The sequence below is a fragment of the Gorilla gorilla genome, chromosome 3 (genome assembly GCF_029281585.2).
Source record: "Gorilla gorilla gorilla isolate KB3781 chromosome 3, NHGRI_mGorGor1-v2.1_pri, whole genome shotgun sequence".
Taxonomy (NCBI): Eukaryota; Metazoa; Chordata; class Mammalia; order Primates; family Hominidae; genus Gorilla; species Gorilla gorilla.
Genome location: NC_073227.2, coordinates 42,695,062 through 42,721,918, shown reverse-complemented (window position 1 = coordinate 42,721,918; position 26,857 = coordinate 42,695,062). Strand labels below are relative to the sequence as shown.

Genomic DNA, 26,857 nt, shown 5'->3' with positions numbered 1-26,857 from the left:
TCTGCTCTCTCTTTGCATCTCACATAGAGAAGATCGGTACTAAGCATCATTCCCTAATTTATAACAGGCCAGTTGAAGTACATTGAGACCATGCTAAGACCATAAAAATGATGGGTATATTCAAATCTACCCCCAAAGGCTGAGGGAGCTGAGATGCTGAAGAAAGATGCTGAAAAAAAGCCAGTTTCTCAGAAATACATATTTAATAGGGACTTATGAACAGAAATGATATCTTGGGTGGTTGTGATACGGTGGATTTCGCAATCTCCTCTAGAGAATGTCCTTTAGATAGCGAGCATTTAGGGTAAAGACAAGTGCAGCTAGTTACATCTCAGACTTCCATGCTGCGACTTGTTACTTCCGGGGAAAAAGACCTTGCTTCAGAACACCGTGATACGCAGGAGTCAAACACTGGGCATTGTGGTGGTTTTCCTCAAGATGGTGGCGTAGTCACTCGTGCCATGCAGCAGGCAGGCTGTTTTCCTGCGCTATTCAATGAGTGATTATTTGTTCTTAATTATTGCCTCAACAGGACAAAAGTAAAATAAAATAACAACGATAAGAAACCCTGTGACTTTTTGTAACCAGAACACACTCATCATTCTTATAATTAAATCTTCAAATCGTTTGTTCTCAATTTGTACCACTGCAAAGTTTTTCACTATATTTTTCTCCTCTTAAATATATTGTCTTGGCAACTTCATATGTCTATTATAATAACATCGACCTTCATCTGTAGCTTTAATCTATAATTCTGGACTCAAACATTCCTTTAATTTCTCATTAAATTATTCATTTTTTCAGCAGACATTTATTTGGCACCAAATAAATATGTATATTGGACAAGTATGTTGTTTGCTCTCATGTAACTTACAATGTAAAGGAAAAGATGAAAAATATGGGTACATTTATTTTTATGTTTAATATGTTGATATGGACTGAATATATTTTTGTCCTCCAGAAATTGAAATATTGAAGCCCTAATTCGCAATGTGAGGGTATTTGGATATAGGATGTTTGGGAGGTAATTAGGATTAGATGAAGTCACGAGGAGCGAGGTTCCCATGATAGAATTAGGTGATAGAATTTGTTGGATAAACTCCAGATATTTTGTGGAGTTAAAGACAAAATGAAGTGCTCATGGATTTATAAGGGTAAGAGAAAGAGTTCTCCAAAACAATACATGCATTTGTGACTGGATAAACTATATGAATTATGACAGAGTTTTCTAAAGGGGCAGTATTCTCAGACTAAAAGAGGAGCATGTTTTGAAAATGTCACAACAAGGCTTTTGGGCTCGTGTTAAGTTGGAGGTGTCTGTTAAACTTCTAAGATCAGATATCAAGTGGGCAGTTCAATGTGCAAGCTGAAAATCTATAGAAAAGTCTATATGGAAGATCCAGAATAAAATTATAGATTATAAGCATAGACTTATAGGTTGAAATTAATTATAGATCAGAGTTGTTTCTAAATCCAAGAGCCTGAATGAATGCTCCCTGGAAATCATATAGATACAATAATAAAATCAAGCCTCAAATGGACCTCATTTTATAGATCAGGAACGAAGAAAGAGCTAACATAGAGAAAGAACAATTGGTGAGGTATAAAAATCAAGGTAGTGTAAGGTAATTGAAGACAAAATAAAATAAAATTATCAATTTTTCCAAATATATCTGAGGGTTCAAAAATTTGAAAAGGAACTCATTATTGAATTTTGAAAGGTAGAAATCAAGGAGGATGTAAAAGAAGAGCCTCAATGCAGTTGTAGGAACAAAACTGAGGGAAAATTTGTTTAAGGATTTGTGAAGTAAGAAGCAGGTACAACCAAATGTGGATAACTTTTTCAACCCATTTTGCTATGAAGCAAATCAGAGATATAGAATGGTAAACTTAGGAAAATACAGAGTTGAGGAGGGAATTTCTAAAGTTAAAAATACTAAAGTATATGTCTACAATAACATAAATTATCTAGAAGAGAAATGAAGATAAAAGAGATAGTAGAAAAATGACAAGAAAAGAAATTCAGAAACCACAAGAAGGCAAAAGAAAAGAACGTATCCAAACCCAAGCCACTGAACTACAAGAGTGTCAGGGACAAAAGTATAGCCTTCATATACAATGTCTTCAGGGAAATGGGTTGTGAGAAAAAGCCACAGTCAAGTTATAATAAGAGGTAAAGATGGAGGGAAGACAAAAAATATTGAGCATATGGACAAATTTGTTATAGGGAATTTGTATGAAATTATTGAATTGAATGTACAGGATAGTTAACCAGTGTGAGTCCGGTGTGAGTCTCTGGATGTGACTAAGGTAAACAGATAAATGAATTATTGTAGGGTTCCATGGAAATACACAAATATATTAAAAGTATAATCTAGGTAATTCACAAGTACAGATATTTAGGTTATATATATTGATTATAGCATTATATATTCTTAAGTGATACTTAACTCTTTTATGAGGCCTTTATAAGCCTTTTCTAGCTGTGTTTTATGTATTACATGTTCCTATATCACATCTGAAAATCTCCATTCTGTTCATTATCCTGTTTTTTGTTGTTGTTGTTGCTGTTGTTGCTGTTTTTTTCATTTTCTGTTCATGTGTGTTTCTCTCCCACTACATTTTTTTAGGGCAGAAACTGTGTCTCATATATCTTTAGCTTCTACATGCATATATTGGTGCTTACGGAGGACACAAAAGGCCCTAGAAGTATATTAGTTAAGGACATTAGTTGATGTTGAAATATTAAGTTTTAAACACACAGAGAAGAAAATAGTCATGTAATTCAGGAGCATTGTAATGAGATTTTCTTTGTAGGTTTCTTAATATGTAATACGAAGCATAAACATTTTTAATGCCCATGAACTTGGGACCCTATTGGAGGGTTGAGTTGGAAGTACTGCTTTATCAGAGAGATTTGTTCTCATGAGCAGAATCACGTTAGAATTTCTCCAATCTTTTTTTATGCCTAAAAAAGAAATAACAACCTATTTGTATGCAGAGAAACTTGAAACCCACTAGTTGTCTCAATCAGAGAAAATTTAACACAGGGAATTGGTTACATGGGTGACTGAAGACCAGAGGAACTCCATGTATGAGGAAGTAAGTAAGAGATTAGAAACAGCAGGAAGCACTACCGCTCCTAGGACTGGAGGGACACATGAAAGAAGTGATGTTATGTGAGCCCTGAAGCTTCTCTATAGCAGAGGCAAACCTCAGCAGGATCTAAGACCACAGAGAAAAGGGCTATTTTGCAGGAGCTAGAATCACAAGGAAGAAACAGCTGATACCAGTGAGGCCACTGGAAACAAATTCTGGGAGCACAGAAATAATCTTGCTTCTTCTCTACACTTGACCTCTGTTCTTACAGTTCCTCCCACTGCTAGAGGGCAAAGGGGCTTGGATAAGGTTGTTCCTAAAACATTAAGCAAAGAAAGAAGGGAAAGCATAAAAATGTATTTAAGATAAAATATCTGCAAATTGCAGATATATGTTCTAAGATCGGGGTATGCAAAGATAAATCTCTCAAATATATTTTACTAAATAATATAAGGTGATCACAAAACATTTACAATTGTGTTCTTACAATGGAACAATTTGGCTGAAACTGCTATAGGCAATGGACTCATTTGGAAGCGTTGCCCATTTATTCATGTATTTATTTGTATTGACAAAAGTCTATGACTAAATTTTTAGTTCTTCATTTGGTTCATACATTATAAGAAAAATCCATTCTTCTTATCTGATTTAGAAATAATAGTGTTAAGATGTTAGAGTTTACTGATTTTGAAAGCCTAGGAAGAAATCGATTGAACAATATTTCTAGTCTCAGATCAGTGTTGTATGCCATTTTTAGTTTGAAATTACCCATTTGATTCTGCTACAGGAAAATGATGTTAGACAATTTAAGTAATAGCAATCAAAATTAATGAACATGTTTTCATTAAATTCACACGTACTGAAAGTATTGTCATTGAAATCACTTTTCCCTACACAAAAAGAATATTTTATTTTCAGTGTTTTCTTTCTAATAATTTTCACATAAAATGCCATAGCATAGGACAAGATAACTTCAGTATATTTTACCAATAATTTCCTAATTGGGGATTGGGTTTGAGTCCATTTTTCTTTCGTAAGAGGATACATATGTTTCAAAACAGAAGGGGGAAGTATATTTAATGAAAACCCATCACAGATAACTTACATTTGATTAATATTGTTGATATTAGTGGATCTTTTTCCTCTAAACCTAGCAGTTTTTTTGGCAAATCAAACATTATTTTTCTGTCTCTGAATAAAAAATAAGTCAGGTTAGTAAAGAACAGTCACAGAAATCATATAAGCTACTAAATCAAGATGCACCTAAGCTTTCAGCCCCTTCTTGGGTTACTTAATCAGAATTTTTTAGGCAAAGTCACAATTGGCCTGCAGGGAGTGACAGGGGCCTAGTTCAAATAGAAGAAATACCCTAAACAGTAGCCTAGAAGGAAGAGAAAGCACATCTTATAGAGAAGCCCATAAATCTATGCATATAAAATATTGAGTTTGAATGCTAACAAAATAAAATATAAAGCCAGAGTGTTCATAAGGACGACTTAGATCATGAAAGTGCTGAAATTTGGTACTCTTAGAGTGATGGAATTTCATTGAATTTTTGTAATGAAGAGACATGATCAAATTTTAATTTTAAAATATCTTCCTGCTTTAGTGTTGAGAAAACGTTGATAGGAATATTGCAATAGATTGAAGGCAGAGAGAGCAATTCAAATGCTGCTGCAATTATCCTTGAAAGATGATAGTAGTTCTTGAGCTACTTATAGGTAGAGGGATTAGAGAGAACTGGGCTGATTTAAAAGCCACAAGGAAGAAAGCAGTGAAAAGCCATTGGTTAGATGGAACATTTGAATTAGAGAAAAGGGTTAAAGATGACAATAATTTCTGACTTCCAGACTTATTTTTACTTAGTTTTGTGCCTCAGTATGTTCAATAAGGTTAATGGCATTTTGTAAGCCTACATTTTCGGGGGTCAATTAAACAGTCTTTCCAAACATAACCACCAGGTATTTTTTTTTCTCCAATAAGTAGGATGTAGAATCATAAAATTAGAAGTGATCTTAAATGTCATTTATTTCAGTGTTCCAAATGAGATGGCTAATTTTATATGTCAACTTAGCTAGATAAGGGTTTGGACAATACCAATCTAGATGTTGAGGTGAAGGTATTTTGCTTCAGAAGTGATTAAAATTAAAATTAGTAGACATCGAATAAAGCACATTATCCTTCATGATGTGGGTGGGCCTCAATTCAATTAGAGGAAATGCTTGAGAAAAGACTGTGGTTTCCAGAAACCAAATCAAACCAAAACAAAACTGCTTCCAAGCTGCAACATAGAGTTTATACCTGAGTTTCAAGCCCTTTGAATAAAGACTGCAACATCAATTATTACCTGAATCTTCAAACTGCTAACTTAACAACTGCATGAGACAATTTTTAAAAATAAATATTTCTCTCTGTCTCAAATCTCTTCTGTTGGTTCTGTTTCTCTGGAGAATTCTGACTAATACATCAACTGATATGAAAATCTTTGCTACAACATTTCTGTTAGAAAGCCTAGCTATTTCTACTTGAAATATTACTGTGAAGTAGATTTAGTTTCATCAGAAATATTTTTTACTTTGGACAGGGAGACATTTTGGTTGTTTGAAAATTCTTTTTCTTTTTTTTTTTTATTTAAGTGAAAGGGTAAAAATTCTATTTCCTTTAACTGCCTTTTACAAATTAGTTGTTTTTGGTGGAATGGGAAGAAAGATTGTGTATTGTGTGGTTACTTTTTGGTATGTAAAATGAGAAAATTGACAGCATCTCTTATTACATATAACATTAATGAGAGGGTCAAATAGGAAGAAACATGTTTGAATTATTTAGCATTTTTACACAACTTTACAATATTAGGTTTAGTTATCATTACCACATTCTCTTCTGAACTATTATAAAGTTTATAAAAACTGATTATTATTGAACATCTATGATGTACATAACACTGGTGATTTACACTATTAGTGATGAATATGAGTTTCATTCTACAAGTTATTTGAGAATTTTTAGGTGTTTTCTATAAACATTAATTCTATTCCAAATGCTGATTTTTTAATTGGCAGTTCATCTTCCCTTGCACTACGTCTTAGTTCATGAAAGCTTACATAATATCACAAAACTGGATATTTAGAGCAATGGGTAACAAAACCTGGTGTTTTGTCAATACAGAGATTGCTCATCAGACCCTACTCTTCTGTGTCAATTGTCAATTCATTTTTTTAAGGCTGCTTCAATGCCAGTGACTTTCATGGCAATTATAAAGCTTCTCTCAGGTGCCCTGAAATTCACTTTGCTACTCTTCTTCCACCATGACTAAGAGAAAACATGGTGAGCTGCCTAAGACCTGTAAGCCTAGATGTGTTGAGTTTTTCTTACTGTAAAACATGATAGTTTTTCACCTATCTGTAGGAGAGGGAACATTTGTTCTTTCTTGAATGCCTCAAATCTGTAAGGGAGAATTCTCATTCTTCGCCCCTGCTGTGCCCTGCCTCTCACAATCATTTGGCTCAACTACTGGGAAAAAAAGCAGGGTGTGCAATTGACCTAATATAGGGTGCCCTACTTTCTTTTTGTCCCTTCATATTCTCTAATCCCATGGAGTAGACATAGATGATATAGAAATAGAAATGGAGATATAAAAAGAAAAAAAGATATAAAATGAAAGATATTAAAAAAAGAAAAATAGATATAGATATAGGTGATGTGTAGGTGGAATTTCTTCCACTCACTGACTGTTGGTCCTTGATGTCCTCTTCTGCTTTTTACCCACTGTAAATTCCATCGTCAATCATTACAGATCCTCTCTTGCTTAAGCCCACACCAAGAGTCTTTTTCCCCACGGGTTTTACAACTTGGCTAAATCCTAAATTCTGTCTACTCTTTTTTTTTTTTTTTTTTTTTTGTGGTCAGTTCCACAAGGCCAGAGGGAAAATACAAAACCACATGTGTGTGTGTGTATCGGTTCTTAATGCTTCCTGGCTCTTAAGCAATACTTTGCTAATACTCTCTCCCACTGTGAAGAATCACTATTTCACTCCTTTTCTTCTCTAGCCAGTCAGTCCCTATGTTCTTTCACTTTTTTTATCCTCAGCTTTGCATTTTACTAGGAGAATTAAAAGAAATGCCAGAGATTTCTATTATAATTTCTATGTACCTATCTGCCCAAATAACTACAAGCACTTTCTTTGTGTCTAGTTACCTATAATTCTATCTAAATCCCATCCCTTTATTTGGGCATTAGATCCTATACCTTAAAATCATATATAATCTGTCATATTCCTCTCCAACAAGTTAATGTCAGACATGGAGTGTATCTTTGGTGATGTAATCAAGCTTCATGGCTTTAAATACGACCTACATATTGTGAAGTCCCCAGTTTTTTCTCCAGCAACAATCCTATATCCTGTATTTCACCATTCTTGACATTTCCACTTGGATATCTAATATACACCTCAAACTCAACATAGCCAAGAGGTAATTTTTGCTCTTTATCCTGAAACCTGCTCTATCAATAACCTTTCTCCAATCGGTTGGTATCAATTTCATCGTTCTGCTTGTTTGGAATAAACAGTAAACATTTTGAAGTCATTTCTGTTTATTTTATATTCTGTGTCAAATATATCAGAAAATATTTGCTCAACATTCAAAATACATGCCAAATACAATCAGTTCTCATTTCTCAATCATTGCCATGCTGGTTCTCCCTTGGATCAGTGCAAATTGCCTTTTAATAGTTTCCCGTGCCCCCATGCTTGGCCCCTTATAGTCTGCTCTTAATTATTCAACCAGAGTAAGTGGATAATTCACTCCCCTGTAGAATATCTTACAATGGCTCCTCATTCCGCAAACGCTGAAGTCATTGAAATGGTCTATAAGATTCTTCTACAGTTTGCCCATTACCTCTGAATTCATCATCTACTTCTCATACATTGCTTACTCATCTCCAACTATACTAGCTTCCTTCCTGTAACCACAGTATACTAAGAATACTTTCATCTTAATGCATTTTCTCTAGCTATTTTCTCTGACTGGCCCACTCTTCCCCTAGGTATTCACTTGGCTAACTCCATCACTTTCTTTAACTCTTGGTTTAAATTGCATCTTCCCAATTAGGTCTAATCCCGCCTGCCCTACTTAATACTACACATTTCCTTCCCACACACACCATGTTAAATCTCCTTTAGCCTGCTCCTATCTCCATTTTTAAAAATATATAATTTACTTCTCTACTATGGTAACTTGTGACTTTCATCCCTTACTTCTATATTAAAAGATAGAAACAGATAGGACAGATATCTGTGCTACTTTGTTCGGTTGATATATTCTAAATAATGGGAATAAAATCTGGAACATAGTAGGTGGTAATAAATGAATATTAATTAAATAATCTAGGGGTAAAGCCTATTATTTTTCTTTAGTGTTCCTAAGGATGTATCTGTTTAAAGTTTAAACATTTTTTTTTCTTTTTGTTCTCTGGCATTCTACCCCAAAATCATAGAGATCATTAAGTCTAAATTGATTGAGATAAGGTCAGGTGTATAAAGAAAAATATCTTAAAATTGTCAGTTCTTACATAAAATGTTAATCAGCAGTTGTTTACTTGCTTTTTAACTTAGCTCTCAGAACACTTTGAAGATTGTGTTAGTAACAACATTTTATATAAGAAGAAAAAGCCACTTAGAAAATTAAGTGATATACCCAAGTTCATACAACAAGGACATAGTTACTTTTTGAGCTGATGTATTTTTAATTTTATTCCCTCCATGTCACACAGAGAACCACGATCATGTTCCACTTTTATTTCTTATCTCTATTTAAATGCCCTGCTTCTCCATATAGTTTCTACTTTCTTATCACTCTAATCACTTTCTTTAGGCTATAATTAAGCCAATGATTACAGGCTGCCCAGTACCCTCCCGGCCCCCAAAATCAAAGTGCATTTATATATCAAGTCTTAGGTTCACTTCGAATGTATAAATATGGAAATATGTGTCACAGGTTTACACCTTTTGAAAAAAACAGTTGTTAATTTACAATACCATAATAACATAGTGGTATTAGTGTTTGCCATGACACAGTTAGCGTACTTAACTCTCTATATGGTGATTGGGAGAAAATATTAAAACATGTATTTGTTCCTGGGTTGCTTCCTTGCATTTCTCCTTTATGCTCCTCTTCCATTCCATTTTCTTCCATGACTCTCTTCTTTTCACATTTGTAAAACCCCCACTAATTATGAGATATATTACTAGGTACTAGAAAGCACAAATATAAAGACAGGCATAATCAAAGCATTCAGAGTCCAAATTGGAGTGATATCTGTGTACAACAGATTGTGATACATTCTTCTTTAAATGCTGTAACAAAAACATATACAAGTAGGGGAAAATAGGTTTTATTAGCATCTCATTATTTTTTCTAAGTATTTTTTTGTGTGTGCTTACCTAAAGCAATTACTTTCAGATAAAAATCACTTTCTTGGCTGTGCATTGTGACTCACTCCTGTAATCCCAGCACATTGGGAGGCTGAGGCAGGTGGACTGCTTGAGCCCAGGAGTTTGAGACCACCCCAGGCAACACGGTGAAACCCCATCTCTAACAGAAATACAAAAAATTAGCCGGGCATAGTGGCAGATGCCTGTAGTCCCAGCTACTCAGGAGACTGAGGTATGAGGATTGCTTGAGTCTAACAGGCAGAAGTTCCAGTGAACCAAGATGGCGTCACTGCATTCCAGCCTGGGCAACAGAGTAAGACCCTATCTCAAAAAAAAAAAAAAAGGAAAGAAAGAAAAAGAAAAAAGAAAAATAAAAAAGAAAAGAAAAGTCACTTCGTTAAAAAAAATTCTACTTCTGTTTAAGTGTTGTTATGTAATGAAAAGATACAGGAATTACTTGCACACATTCCATGAGGTTCTAAAGTTTTTATTTAAATAATACTGAAAATATTTTCATAGTAATTTAGTTTCAACCTTCAAGAAAAATGATCTCCAGAAAATGATCATATTGTAAAGCTTTTTGCAGGCTTAAACTGGAACATTTTTAAGGACAATTTAGCATTAAGCTAAACGACGCTTTAAATAGTAGTAGCATACCTTTTTAATTTAATGGCTCTACAGCTTCAATCACCAAAACTTAGCCAAATTCTGTTTCAAATTGAAAACCACAAAAGAGTGTTAAATCTAAGAGAGTTTGAAACCAGATAAAACCTAGATGAAATTTTATTCCACATATTGTCACACTTGTTTGGTTGAGTCAAATTCAATATTATTGTGAATGTCAGGAGGAACTTGGCATCAGTGCTGCAAATATTTTGTTTGACAATATGTATTTAAACAACTGAGTCAACAGAGCCACATCTGTGCATCTTTCTACTAACAAGGGACCCGAAGTTTGCATTCCAGGCATTGAAGCTAGCAAAGACCAATGTGGCAAGACCTGCGAAGGGTGAAAAGTATTCATTCATTATTCTGAAGGCAATGCTTCCTATCAATATGTGGAAAGAAATAAAAGTAAATTCACAGAATTACATAGAAATCGATGTAGAAAAGAAATTATTATATAGTAATCATTAAGCATCTTTTGAATTCCTTTTTTGGCTTGAGAATTTTATCCTATTATGATTCACACCTATCAATGTAGAAACCAAAAGTTACCTTTCTAATTAGCAGATGTATGCAAGTCTATGATTCAGAAATGAAAAAGCAGAGGTACATAAAATTCGTTCTTTCTTTAGGCATTGGAGATATCAAGCTTTAGGGGGAATAGCAGTGCCAGGGCTTCTACTATCCAGCCCCCTGACTCACCTATAATACCCATGATGTGTTTGATGAGCTTCCCAATGCAGAATGGCAGCAGCAGTAGCTTCTTCCTTAAGGCAATCTCTATGCTGTTCTATTTGCTTTTCCTGGTTGAGTAACTTACTCATGAGTTACTTCTGGTACTTTTAGAGAGTCTGTGAGGTATGACATATCATTTAATAAATATAATGCCTAATTCCATTCCAATGTTTGAAACCAAGAACTCTGTGTAATGGCACGAATTATCATATAATGGTTCAACTTTTCCATGACTCTTGACAATCTCAATTTTTTGACTTACCGTTTCTGCCATAAAATTTTAGACAAGCACACCAGCCCACACCCACATACATACCCACACACAACTCTCATTTAGGTTTTGGTTTTCTCTTTTATCATGAAGACTTCTGAGACCAGATGGAGGAAAGCATACAGAGAAGCTTGCAATACCACAATAGATTCATAGTAATCAACCTTTAAATGTTGAAATTTATGTATTTCCAATGCATTTTTATCTACACTTAACTTTAAATATCTCCATCTCCCTCTTCTAGGATCTTAACTCTCATGAAAGCCTTTGTCACTGTTAGCAACTCTACCTTTTACAAAACAGTTTAATCCCTTTACTTTCCTGACATGTAAACTGAACTTTCATACTGTATCTCCATTTTTTTTCTTCTCCATCTCACCTCTAATTCCCAATACTCAAACTATCTAAAAAAAAATGTTGAGAAGTTTCAATGCATCTTAGACTCAAAATACCCAGATCTGGATTGTCTATCACTTCAAAAGCATCTGCTTTCCTTCTCTTCTCCTGCCCACCCATTCTTTCGATGGTTTCTCCTCTATTAGGGAGTAGCAGCACCATCTATTTAATCTAAAACCCAGAAATTCAGAGTCTATGTCTCTTCCTTCCCCCACAATTCTAACATTCCATCAATCACCAGTTTTACCAATTCTACCACTGCTTACATGTCTCCATAATTCATTTGCTTTGTTCTTCTTTGATATACACAATGATGATTAGTTCAAGACACCAGGTCTTACCTATATTACTGCAAAAGGTCTACCAAACTAGATATTATCCCCATTCTCTTATACTTTCCCATCCATTCTCTAAGTGCAGCCAAAAAAATAAGCCTAAAACCTCAATATCTTGCCCTATATGAGTTCTTTCTAAAGATTCTAGTTTAGATAATATCTAATCTTTTCTTTTTTCGTGGCCTATCTGATCCCAGACAACCTCTCTAGGCACAAAATCCCCTAAAACTCTCTTGCATGCTGAGATGCAAGCAGGAGGAGATTGATAAATTTCTGGAAAGCACCCTGCTTCTCTTATGCCTAGAGGCTTAGCATATTACTAACTACTACTCATACTCCAGCTTATAGAGTAAATATGCTTTTTTAAGGAAGTGATTTATAATGTACTAAAAACAGTAGATGTATTTTCTAAGTCTTCCCATAAAAACTGGCATATTATTCATATATTTATTATAATAAATCATAATGATTATTTAGTTATATATAGTTTTTTTAAGAATATTGAAAGCCTTGTGAAAGCAGATAATTTTTTAACATTTCTCAACATTTTCCCTCAAAGTCTAGCAGTATAAAACTAAACGAATAACAGATAATTGATACAAATCTGTGAAACAAATTGTAATGGTTAATTTTATATGTCAGCTTGACTGGTTTCAGGGATGCTCAAATAGCTGGTAAAATATTATTTCTGAGTGTGTCTGTGAGGGGGTTTCTGAAAGAAACTAGCATTTAAATCAGTGGACTAAGTAAAGAAGAGCTACCATCACCAGCGTGGGCAGGCATCATCCAATCCCTTGTGAGCCTAAGTAGAACAAAATGACAGAAGAAAGGTGAATTCTCTCTCTCCTTGAGTTGGAACATCCATCTTTTTCTGTGCTTGGACATGGGTGCTCCTGGTTCTCAGGACTTCAGACTCTGGGATTTGGTCCAGTGCCTTTCCCACCAATACCCTCCCATCACTTCTTAGGACTTCAGCTTTGGACTAGGGGTTACAACAGGAATAACCCTGGTTGTCAGTCCTTCAGACTTGGATGAGTCCCTCCATGGCCTCCATAATCAAGTGGGCACATTTCTGTAATAAGCTTTTTCTGACATATATCTATGTATTAGTCCATTTTTCATGCACTGAAAAGGATACCGAAGACTAGATAATTTTTAAAGAAAAAGAGGGTAAATAGACTCACAGTTCCAAGTGGCTGGCAGTCCTCATAATCGTGGAAGAAGGTGAAAGGCACGTCTTACATTGGCGTTAGTCAAGAGAGAGAATGAGAACCAAGTGAATGGGGCTTCCCCTTATAAGACCATCAGCTCTCCTGAGACTTATTTACTACCAGCAGTGAATCATTAGAGAACAGTGTGGAGTAACAGTTCCCATGATTCAATTATCTCCCACCAGGACCCTCCCACAACACATGGGAGCTATAATTCAAGATGAGATTTGGGTGGGGACACAGCCAAACCATATCAATCTATATGAGTGAGAGTGTGTGTGCTTGTGTGTGTATATATATGTATATATACATATACATATATATACACACACACAGATATCCTATTTATTCTGTTTCTCTGGAGAACCCTAACACATAAATACTATTCAGTCTAACACATAAATATTATTCATTCTATATGTAGATTCATTATAGATTCATTTTTTACAATGTGTATACAAACACACACCTACATACACAACAACTTTGGGGAGTATATTTGAAGTTCAATAAATTATACTTACTCAAATACACAATTTGAGAAACGTTATTTTTTTTCTGAGAAAGTACCATCATAAGTAAAATAACAAAAAATGTCATCAACTTCAAAAGTTGCCTCTTGTCCCTTTGAAATTCTTCTGTTTCTTGACCTCTGTCCCAAGAAACCACTATCTGCTTTTTGCTACCATGTATTGATTTGCATTTTCTGGAATTTATATCAACAGAATCACACTTTATGTAGTTTCTAGTCTAATTTATTTAACTTAGCATAATACTTTTGAGATTCATTCAAGTTATTGTGTGTGTAAGCAATCTGTTTTCTTTTATGTTGAATAATATTCCATTGTAAGGATATACCACAGGTTGTTTATTTACGTTCTGGTCATAGACACTGGGTTTATTTCCAGTCTTTGACTATTATAAGTAGAGTTGCTATGAATGATCACTAGAAAACTTTTTATATTTCTCCTGGGGACATACTTAATTGTGTTGCTCTGATTAATAAAGTAGGTTTACCATTTCACATGTGTACCTTTCTCTCAGCAATGTTTTGAAATGGCTATGGTAGAGGTCTTGAACATCTCCATTCAATTTGTTTGTATTTTTTTATTGCTATTTGTATATTTTGATATTACTGTAAAAGGGTTTTTAGAAATTAATTTCATTGAAATAATGACTGGAAATAATAGCTGTCTTGAGGTGGAAGCCATGAACTGAGAAAAGCAAAATAATCACACATAAGGGCCTGCATCACAGATGCTTGAAAGCAGTCTCAAGAGCACGAACTGCCAACTCAACTTTTCTTAATAAAAAGTAACCTCTCATCATTTAAAAATGAAAAATAGTTCCTTGGAGTAGTGTTTTGAACATCTGTACCATGTATTAAATTTGAATAAGTATCCATTTTATTTACTCATTTAAAAAATATCGTCCAGGCACGGTGGCTCATGCCTGTAATCCCAGCACTTTGGGAGGCCAAGGCAGGCGGATCATGAGGTCAGGAGATTGAGACCATCCTGGATAACACGGTGAAACCCCAGTCTCTACTAAAAATACAAAAAATTAGCTGGGCGTGGTGGCAGGCACCTGTAGTCCCAGCTACTCGGGAGGCTGAGGCAGGAGAATGGCATGAATCCAGGAGGCGGAGCTTGTAGTAGCCGAGATTGTGCCATTGCACTCCAGCCTGGGCCACAGAGTGAGACTCCCTCTCAAAAAAAAAAAAAAAAAAAAAAAAAAAATCTGCTCACCGGATGTCAGCATGAAGGTGGAACAGAAATTTCCAGTGCTCATTCCTGCAACAGGAACATCAGTTTGAACAACTATTCGTGCACAAAAACACAGTCATAATCGCTAAGGAAACCAGATGATAAATGACAATACCTGGCTGTACCACAGAAATAAGAGAAGAGTCATTGAAGAGGATAGGAAGGGCAATTTTACCTTACTCATGTTCCCTCCTCCAAATTCAGACACAGCATGGAGAGATATACTGTCTGATTGGGGGAAGGAGAGGAAAGTAAGCACCAGACTTTGGCTTGGACTCCAATACTAGGCCCGCCCCAGTAAAGCCCAGGACCAGGCAGGTCCCTAAGGCCCCAAACCCCAAACTCCTACCCTCAGCCTGAGCCATCATACCTGCCCTGGTGCCAGGCTGGATTCTGCAATCCCAGGCTCCAGGCCTGCCTGACAAACTCAGTCTCCAGGACCACCCACCTCAGGCCAACCCCAGCATCTTCAGGCTCCCAACTGGCATGGCACCTGCTTGGCCCCTGTAGCTTTTGGCTACAGGCCCACCCCAGGGTCTGACCAGCCCCACGGATTCTGGCTCCAGGTCTGCCCTGTATACTCTATCTCTAGGTGCACCCTAGATAGAATCAGGCCCACCCTGCCAGCCTAAAATTCCACACCATACCTAACACTAGGCTTGCCTCTGCCTCCCTTATTATAAGACTGACACCCGGCCGGGCGCGGTGGCTCGTGTCTGTAATCCCAGCACTTTGGGAGGCCAAGGTGGGCAGATCACGAGTTCAGGAGATTGAGACCATCTTAGCTAACACAGTGAAACCCCGTCTCTACTAAAAATACAAAAAATTAGCTGGGCGTGGTGGTGGGCACCTGTAGTCCTAGCTACTCGGGAGGCTGAGGCAGGAGAATGGCTTGAACCCACTAGGCAGAGGTTGCAGTGAGCCAAGATTGCGCCACTGCACTCCAGCCTGGGCAACAGAGCGAGACTCCGTCTCAAAAAAAAAAAAAAAGAAAGAAAAGAAAAAAGAAAAAAGACTGACACCCACAGACACAGACTTGCCAGCCCCTGCAAATATAGGTTAAGGATGCCCAGTACCAGGTCAGCCCCTGGGGCCCCTGGCTCTAGGCCCACCTCAGGCTCCAGACCAATCCAAAGTCAGGATAATCCACACAACCCCAGGCTTTAGGCCTATGCCAGCACCAGGTCAGCACCCTGGCCTCAAGCACCATGCTGGCAGCCAAGACATAAGCTTCAGGCCTGTCCCTGTGGATCCGGCTTCCACAGCAGCATACCAGTCCCCATGAACCCAAGACCCAGATCAGTGTACACAATCCCAGGGTCCAGATGGCCAGATATAGGCTCTATTCCTGTCCCAGCATAAGACCAGTAAGCCAAGAATGTACTTAACATCTGGGTCCACTGGGACATGCCTGGAGGCTGAGTCCACTGGGGCTGGGCTGGTGCTGGAGTGGGCTTGAAACCTGAGTCTATAGTGCAGCGCTGTGTCCTGCTATAATCCATGTGTCCTGGATAGGGTCTAGCCCAATAAACCCCAAAGCCAATCTGGCCTCTCTGGACCAAGGCTCCAGTACCCCCCTAGAAGGCACAGGCTCTAGGCCAATTCCCATGGACCCATGACCCAGGTATACCCTGCAGACTCAGGCTTCAGGCCAACACTAGCGCTAAGCCAGCCCCAGTGAACTCAGCTTTCGGGCATGTCCCAGTGAACCCAGATGTCAGGTCCATCCTGATGCCTGGCCAACTGCTGCACAATCAGGGTCAAGATCCTCCCCAGAGTCCCATCATTCCTTGTGGACCCAGGCTTCAGGCCCACCCCTACCAATACAGCATCTACTGATACAGATATAGACACAGAGCCTAGAGATACAGACGTAAACATAGATAAAGATACAGATTACAGACACAGATGCAGATGCAGTTCCCACCAATACATGCTCCAGGCCCACCCTCACTTTCCTTTTAAGCACACACATGGACTGATAGTAAGAGGCTGGATAAAGATATTTTATGCAAATGGAAACCACAAGAGAGAGGAGGTAGCTGTACTTATATCAGATAAAATAGATTTCAAGTCAAAAACTGTAAAAAGAGACAAGTGCCAATTCATTAAAAGGATATAACAATTATAAAAGTACATGAATCCAAAATTAGAGAACCTAAATATATAAGGCAAATATTAATACATAAAAGGAAGACATAGATTATAATAAAATAATAATGGGACTTACATACTCCACCATTGGCAATAGGTAAATTATCCCGACAGAATATCAACCAGAAAACATTGGATTTAAACTACAGTTAAGCCCGAATAAATCTAACAGGCATATACCAAACATTCCATGCAACTTCAGTAGAATATTCACTTATTCTTTGCAAATACACACAGAACACTTTCCAGGATATATCATATGTTAGTCCACAAAACAAGTTTTAACATATTTAAAAGGAATTAAATCACATCAAGTAAATGGTATGAAACTAGAAATCAATAACAGGAGAAATATTGGAAAATTCACTCATATATGAAAATTAAACACTATGCTCCTGAATAATTAATGAGTGAAATAAATTAAAAGAAAAATTTAAAAATATTTTTGGGAAAACAAAATTAAATATATAGCAAAACTTATGGGATGCTTATAGCTATACATGCTTACATCAAAACAGAAGAAAAATCAAACAAACAGCTTCATGCATGCATCAAGGAACTAGAAAAAGAGCAAGCTAAGCCCAAAGTTAGTAGTCTCAGCTTTTTGTTTATAGCAACACAAGAACAGGCTAACATAGGTGCCAAGAACACAAAGTAGGGAAAATACTGTGTCTTCCATAAATGATATTGGGAAAACTGAATATTCACATGCAGAAGAATGAAATTAGACTCTTAACTCACAGCATGTGCAAAAACCTACTCAAAGTGAATTAAAGTAAATTTAAAGCTTGAATTGTAAAATTAATACGAGAAAACAGGGAAAAATCTTGAAGACATTGTTGTTCAGCAAATGGTATTACCCAAACTGAAAGCCATTTCATGGCAAAGGAAATAGTCAACAGATAGAAAAGACATCTTAATAAATGAGAGAAAATATTACCAAATAATACATCAATAAGGTGCTAATATTCAAAATATGTAAGGAACTCAACGAGCTAAACAGCAAGAAAACAAATAATCAGATTTTAAAATCAGCAAGAGATTGAACAGATGTTTTTTAAAAAGGAAACATATAAATGGTTACAAGGTATATTTTAAAAATGCTCAGCATCACTAATCATCAGGAAAATGTAAGTTAAAATCACAATGAGATATCACTTTACTTCTGTTAAAATAATTATTATCAAAAATATGAAAAATAACAAGCAAGGGTGTGGAGAAAAGGGAATCTCGAGCAACATTAGTGGGAATGTAAATTAGTACAGGCATTATAGAGAACAACATGAATGTTCCTCAAAAATTAATAATAAGGCTGGGCGTGGTGGCAGCCACCATGGCCAACATGGTGAAACCTCGACTCTACTAAAAATAAAAAACAAAAAACTTAGCTGGGCGTGGTGAGACCAGCCTGGCCAGCATGGTGAAACCTCGACTCTACTAAAAATACAAAAAATTAGCTGGGCATGGTGGCAGGTGCCTGTGATCCCAGCTACCTGGGAGGCTGAGGCAGGAGAACTGCTTGAAGCCAGAAGGCAGAGGTTGCAGTGAGCCAAGATCGCACCACGGCACTACAGACTGGGCAACAGAGCGAGACTGTCTTAAAAAAATAATAATAACAATAGAACTGCCATGTGATCCAGCAATCCTACTACTGTGTGTATACCTAAAATAAATGAAATCAGTATGTGGAAAAGATATCGATGTTCCCATGTTTCTTGCAGCACTTTTCACAATGGCCAAGATATAAAGCAATCTAAGTCCATTAAGGATGAATGAATAAGGAAAATGTAACATATGTACACAATGGTATTCTAGTCAGCCTTTAAAACGAAGGAAGTCCTGTTATTTGCAATAACATGGATGAACCTGGGGAAGTTTATGTTAACTGAAATAAAACAGACGCAAAAAAAATATTGCATGATCTCACTTCTACATTAAATCTGAAAAAGTTGAACTCATAGAAGCAGAAAATAGCAGCCCACCCAGGGCTGGTAGGCACTGTGGGGAGAGAAGGTTTACCAAGCTGTGGATCAAAGGATAGAAAATTTCGATTAAATAAAAGGAAAACATTCAAAAAATCTATTGCACAACATGGTGACTACAGTTCATAACAATATTCTTGAAATTGCTAAGATATTTTAAGTGTTTTATCATAAAAATAATAAGCTTGTGAGATAATGCATATATTAATTAGCTTAATTTAGCCATCCCACAATGTGTATAAACATTTCAAAACATCATGTCATATATGATAAATAGATACAATTTTCATGCCAATTAAAAATATATAAATTCATTAAAAACATGTTTGTGCAGGCAACTTATGGAATTAGATTTTAGTGTTTTTCATATGAATCTAAATGAATTATTTAAATAATGCATTTGTCTTCTCATAATTTTAAACATAAAAATTTTGTCTGTTATCAGGACAAAGCTGTGATTCCTCTTTGAGATAATTTTAATTTCAGAATGTCATTCTCAGCCAGTCTCAGTAGCTCATGCCTGTAATCCGAGCGGTTTAGGAGGCTGAGGTGGGCAGATCACCTGAGGTTGGGGGTTCGAGACCAGCCTGACCAACATGAAGAAACCCCGTCTCTACTAAAAATACAAAAATTTATCCAGGAGTGTTGGCGCATGCCTGTAATTCCAGCTACTCCGGAGGCTGAGGCAGGAGAATCGCTTGAACCCGGGAGGCGGAGGTTGCAGTAAGCTGAGCGAGAGCGCGCCATTGCACTCCAGCCTGGGCAACAAAAGCGAAACTCTGTCTCAAAAAAAAAAAAAAAAAAAAAAAAAAAAAGTCATTCTGTCTCCAGCAAGAAAGTTAGTCAATAAATTATAATTACAATTTTAAAAATTATTTGAATGTTTCTTTATCTTAATATGATAAAAATTAGGGTTTAGTGACTTCCAAAATCTTTTTAGTTATTAGTTTCATACTAAAGAAAAGAAAATTGTTTCTCCTAGTTTAGCTTTTTTTCAGAGTTTCCATTAACGAATTGAAATGTGTACCTTTTGAAGAAAAAAAATCCTCTTTTGAAGTACAAATTTTGAAGTGTTTGTTTAACCAAAAATTCCATTTATTTCTCCTCAAACCACCTAGGTTTTTTCTCACAGCAGATCAAGATTAAATATATTTGGGGCAGTTTTTTCTTAGAAGATATATAGAAAATATCAGACATACCTATATTTTGTATAGGATAAATACAAAATGTAACAAACACTAGGTAAACTCAGGGTAAACCCAATTCACATAGAATATTGACTAGCACACAAAAATGACAGAAGAAAGCAGACACTGTAGATATTTGCATTTACTTTTAAATTGTAATTCTAGTTATTTCAGATTTCTCCCACAATGTGGTTACTTTGTCAAAAATCAATTTAATGGTGAAAAAGCATGATTCATTGCATATAGTAATAGAGTTTCCTTTCCTTGCTTATCATCCTTCCTTCTCTTATTTCTTTTCTTCCCTCCTTTCTTTCCTTCTCTATCTTTCAAAATATTAATATTTAGGGGCTTGCACATGCTAGGATGCAATGTTGATTAGAGAATTAAAATGCTTTTCAGTTCCTTCAAATCTTAAAACACAATCTCAGTCTAGGAATAAAATGACCAACGACTTATAATCATGAGAAGTGCAATCTTTAAGTATAGGCTTTTGCCTATCTCGCTGCTTGAGCCTGTGGAAGATTGACAATTGTTGAGAGATAATTCTCCATAGGTCAGTTGTTTTCTGTACATCCTGAAAGTTTTAAGATGTACAGTCAAGATGTACAGAAAGACTGCCTTTGATAGGTACTATCAAAAGACGTGTTCAACAAACCAACTTGGAAAATACTCGTTTTTATTTTCAGTATAGTACAAACGATGTTTTCCTCTGAGAAAAGAAGAAATTTGTTTGCAAATATTTGCTTGGAGAGGCTTGTTTGCAGCCCTCTATTGAAAAAAAAAGTGATTTTCTAGTTCAAAATTTCTCACCACACGTGTTACAAACTCCCTATATTCTCAGCATCCATATAGGTCCATGGGACTGAGGGGACTGGTACAAATATAAAATCCATGGTGCCTTCTAGCCATAGGTAATCAAGTTACCTTTTTCTGAGCCCAGGGTCTTGTGTCTTCTGACAGCATTCATGAATCTCAGAGCTTTCATTAGTTTCTTATCAGCTTGTACCTAACAATAGACTTGGTTCACTTTCTCTGCCTTTTGCTATTCTCATGTACCCCCTTCTTGCAAATCCTGATTTCTGACCACCAAGGGCCAGAGATATAGAGATATGTGGGTAGAAGAAGAAAGTAAAATAAATTTCTTAGTTAATGGCTATTGAAATTATATTGTCTAGTGTTGTCAGGTGTTTGAAATTGATCCCTATACTGACATTGTGCATTTATGAGGTCTTCAGAGTTTTTATCCCCCAAACATTGAGATTTCTGATTTGCAATTTCCTTGACATGATAAAGCGTAGGTCTGGCTAGTCAATAGCTACTTCTTGAGGCCATAGGAACTTGGAATCAGCTTGCCCATCCAGCTGATCCTGTTGAGTTGAACATCAATTCTCTTTTTCATTCATGGACATAATATGCTACAAACACTACTTGCCCAACAGAAGCTGAAAACACATACAGGCTTAGATGTGACAACTTATATTCCACCTCAGAGAAACTATATAGACAGGTTTGTGCCATCTTGGTTTATCAAGAGTGGCAGTGGCACAAAACCCAGGGCACTGTGCTTCTAAACCTTCACGAGACATTTATTCTTTGTTTCCTCTGGAAAATCCTGATCTCCTGACTTGAAATTAATAGGATAATACATCTTTTCCTCCCATATTGAGTGAAGGTAATGTAAAGTACACAAAACTCATTTGATTTTATTTACAGAAAAATACTTGTCTCAAATTCTGACTCCTGAGAATTTATATTCTGAAATATAAGTTAGAGAGTTCGCAAAAAAAATGAGACATTGTAACTCACCTGTACTGCCATGTTTTACAACAAGTTCTGCATGCTGGATTTTGATTCTGACTTTTGTTTTCTTGGGCCATAAGTTGAAACTAAGTTGAAAATAGTTCTAATTATTAAATTCATAACATTTGTTTTAGCTAATAATACAGTAACACAATGTTCTGTATTATAATCACAAGGGCTATTATTTTAAGAAATTAAGTAATTTTTCCCTCTCTACTTTGCTCCCAGCCTTTTATAAATACAAAGTAAAAGTGAGATAAATGATCAAAAAGAGGGCAATAAGTGAAAAATAGAAAACAACAACAAATTTGAATATTTGAGAGTCTGTATTCTGATGATATTGTTACAAAACACCAGGGATTTGGCCTAGTTCCTGCTGCTCACTGCACAGTAAGCCAATCACTGCGATGACAAGTATTGCCAAGGAAGAGGGCTTTAATTAGGTGCTACAGCCAAGGAGATGGAGCTCAGTCTTAAATCCATCTCCCTGATGGGTCAAAACTAGGGGTTTAAATAGCAGGGAAGAAATGTAACAATGTGTAAGAAAATAGAAACTAGGGAGGGGGCAAGGAAGCAATAAGGATTCATGAGGGGTCCGGGATCTCATGGATGTGGTGATCTGGTGAGTTTCAGTTCTTGGATAATTTATTTTTCTCCTTCCTTTCTTCCTTCTTTCCTTCCTTCCTTCCTTCTTTCCTTCCTTCCTTCCTTCCTTGCTGCCCAAAGGTCCTTTCCTGAGGAAGGAACTCAGATAAAACAAATAGAAGTTTCAAGATTTAAGACCAGAAAGGTCAATTTCTATGTTTATCTGAAAGAACAGTCGATGGGGCTATTGGGTTAGCTTCGATATCACTGATTCTGGCTACAGAGTAATTTAAAAAAATATATCCTGCAGTGTTTGTAAAGCTTTAGCATTGGCCACAGGAGCTAATTCAGAAAGAAAACTAGATGAAGCTTTGATCAAATTTGAATGTTATTGGAAATCAATAATCAACAGAACAATACAAAAATACAGAGAATTTTATTAGCTCTTATTAAGATTATAGTTATGTTTCTTCCAAGCCTCAGGGTATATGCTTAGTTTGATTTTAGATTAATTTTCTTTTAAAGCATTACACATGTATCTAATGTGAGTTTTAATTTAAAATTAGTCAGTGAGGCAAACCATTATTAGGATTTTTCTAGGGAGCTGACACCAGGTTGAATGTTAAAGGAACTAGATGTTATTAAGTTCATTTCTCTCTGATAATATATCATAGCAAAAGTTGAGGATAAATACACTGGAATCTGAGACAGATTACTTGAATGTGAACATTAGCGGTCCATAGTCCACACGTTATCTTCTTAAACTTCCCCATAAGGCTATATTATTTAGGTTCAGTCAGGTTAATAGAATGAAAGGCTTTAACATAGGGATTAGAGTTTACAGAAAAGAAAAGAAGATGTAGGGAAACAAAGGTCAGCCAGGTAATCAACAAAGGCCAAGAAATGCAGCCAGAAAATCAAGGTGGTTTAAGACCTTAGCCAAAACTACTGGAGCACGTGATCGTCAAAGGAACCTGCTGAGATCTTCAGAAATAGCCTGCCTGTTTCTGTTAACAGCATCAAAGCAGGTGAGAGATATGCAATTTCAAGCTTTGTGTATCTTATATTTGTCAACACATCCGACCATAACCCCCTTCAGGAATTGCATAATTTATTCCTATTCCTCTTGCCAAGTTATAACATTAGTTTGCCTTATAATATTCTAATTTTTTAAAAAAAATTTTCTAACTTTCATTTTCAGTTCAAGAGTACATGTGCAGGTTTGTAACGTAGGTAAACTTGTGTCATGAGGGCTTATTTTACAGAGTATTTCATCACCCAGGTATTAAGCCTAGTACTCATCAGTCATTTTTCCTGATCCTTTCTCCATTTCCACCCTCCACCCTCCGATAGGCCCCACGGTATGTTGTTCCCCTCTGTGTGTTCATGTGTTCTCATCATTTAGCTCCACTTATAAGTGACAACGTGTGTTATTTGGTTTTCTGTTCCTGTGTTAGTTTGCTAAGGATAATGGCCTCCAGCTGCATCCATGTCCCTGCAAAGGACATAATTTCATTCTTTTTATGGCTGAATAGTATTCCATAGTGTATTTGTACCACACTTTCTTTATATGACATTCGAATTAGTTATCATACAGGGAGATGGATTCTCATAAATGTGGTTTAACATTTCTTCTCCGCATTGTAAGGGACACCATTGGGAATAATGCCAACTTAACAACAATTCAGAACAACTTCTGTGGGGTAGAAATTGTTATCATCCATTTAACAGAGGAGCACATTAAAACTTATGGAGTTTAGGTAACTTGTCTAAAAATGTAGGTCCAAAATGTAAGATAATATTCAAATTCAGGATAAACTGAAAAAAGTGCAAGTGCCTATACGGCAGCTCCAGAGATTCTAATTTTATTGCTCTTGGTTGGCATTCATGTAATTCGATTCCTATGAAAACTTTCCAGGGTATTTGAATGTACAAGCAGACATGAGAAACACCGAAATAAATCAGACTCGTATTCACTCGTGATTTTTAAATTGTGGATTATGGAATACTCGTGGGAATAAGTTTTCTTTTTACAGGCCTGTAACATTTTTAAAAATCCAAATTTGGCCAGGCACGGTGGCTCACGCCTGCAATCCCAGCACTTCGGGAGGCCAAGGCAGGTGGATCACGAGGTCAGGTGGATCACGAGGTCAGGAGTTCAAGACCAGCCCGGCAAAGATGGTGAAACCCCATCTCTACTAAAAATACAAAAATTAGCCGAGCATGGTGGCAGGCGCCTGTAATCCCAGCTGCTCAGGAGGCTGGGCCAGAGAATTGCTTGAACCCGAGAGGCCGAGGTTGCAGTGAGCCGAGATCGTGCCACTGCACTGTAGGCTGGGTGACAGAGTGAGACTCTGTCTCAAAAAAAAAAAAAAATCCAGATTCACTCTTCTTCCTACAAGTAAACTGTCATAATTCTATGAATTATTATTGTTAAAATTAATATTATTTTACTTTACATATCCTAAAGCTACTTCATGAAACATATGTAAATATTATTAAGGATTTCTTATATTTGTTAATCATACACTATAGTTAGAGCACTGCTAAGAAAATAAGACAAGTATTCTATCTTGAATTTAACATTGTGTGCAGTTGCAAAAGTCATATTGCAACTTTATGTAATGAAACTGTTAAAGTGCTCAACATTTTCTCCTCAGAGGGTGAAAAATTTCTGGGAAAATTCTTAATTAAGTGGGAAATGTTATTTTTGTTTTTAATTGTTTTTTAAACAGTATTTTCTTGCTATTTATAAAAATACATGTGCAATTACTTAAAATCATTACTGACAAAAAGTAAGTAATCAATAAAGTTTTTTTTAAAGTATGAGAAAAAAACAAACTGTGTTTACTAAAAATATGTGTGCCTTGTTTTTGGCCTGGTTTCATAATAGCACAACTCTAATACACATATAGTTTTAGATAAACTATATCATTGCTTTTTTTTCTATATGTCTATCTGTACTACATTTCATCAAATGTATGATACCATTGGTTGTAAGACATGTCATATGTATGAATCCCTAAGAAAGAAAAACCACTGCTAAGAAAACTATTGTGTAAGCTTTATTATCATTTAGAATGTTTATTTTGTAACTGTGGACAAACTGTTTAATTTTCTTCGGATATAGATTCTTATGTTTTGAAAAAGAAAGAGATGACTGAAATAAATTAGTTTTAATGATAGATCTTACAACCATCTACCAACACAGGTTTCTCCTCCACTTCTAGGTATATGGAAGACGAGGATCCTCATCCCCATGCAGTGGGTCATAGCCATGTTCATAGACCTAAAAATAATATGGAAACAGAACTAAAGTGTGTAATTTCTACATTGAAGCAATTACAAGCTCATACATGATTCTCTAATTTCTCCCTTTCTCTGCCATGGCAATGGGGAAAGCAGCTTTATACAGCAATGTTGGAAGCACAGATTTAAAACAACTTGGGCTATTGATTCACCACAGAGTAGACACTTGTCCTGAAAAGTGAGTTAGACTTTAAAAAATTCACAAGTGAGAAATAAATTTTTATTGCGCTAGAGTACTGACATTCTATTCCTGCAGCCAGATAAAATCTATCCTGGCCAATGCAGAAATTAGTATGAAAATGGGGCAAAGACATGGAAAACCTAAAATCTGTGGCTAGGCAGTGTGTGGTGAAGGGACCAACATGAGAGTTGCAAAGATGACAATCATGTTACACAGTGGCAAAAACATTCATAAAATTATTATGTATACATGAGAACTGGACATCATTTTGAATAAAATAGTACTGTACTTTGGTTGTTTTCCATGATGTTTTTGCAAGGTGTTAGCAGAATGAAATGAGCTTTGTAAAGAACTGGCTGCCTACAAACTTGAGAAGAAGAAAAAAAAAATGTCCATAAGTTCATGGGCTTGCAGAATTAGAAAAGGCAACTGCTCTTACATTCTCGACAGAAAGCAATAAATTTGAGAAAACACATAAGAAGGAAACAGGTAATGAAAACTTTCAAGTGAACAAATCTCCCTATGACACAGAAAAGGTGAAACGAGTTGTGCCCAGTAAGTGTTTAAAATATAATACAATAATTCCGGGCAATGAATGAACTAAGGAGATAGACTTCAGTAAAACTACAATAACTCCAATGTTGGCTGTATCATATCAATGAGCAAAAGACATTGAGGAAATAAAGCAAATAAGTACAAGTGATCTGAGAGTCCTTGTACTAGTTGCCAAAGAAATAAAAAAGCTGGAC

At 36.1% G+C, this 26,857-nt stretch overlaps 1 long non-coding RNA gene across 2 annotated transcripts in view; it reads right to left on the bottom strand.

Moving 5' to 3' along the window:
- Positions 1-10,912: 10,912 nt before the first annotated feature.
- LOC109026543 (uncharacterized) overlaps positions 10,913-26,857 on the bottom strand; it is a 28,794-nt gene continuing 12,849 nt past the window's right edge. Inside the window, exons 2-3 of one of the 2 annotated variants that reach the window (XR_008678915.2) lie at positions 13,118-13,170; positions 10,913-11,047 (exon numbers count right to left, since the gene is read on the bottom strand). This is a non-coding gene — a long non-coding RNA (uncharacterized lncRNA). Of the gene's footprint in view, positions 11,048-13,117; positions 13,171-25,668; positions 25,908-26,857 lie in introns of those variants that run through there. The other variant, XR_010133212.1, reaches the window with a different exon arrangement.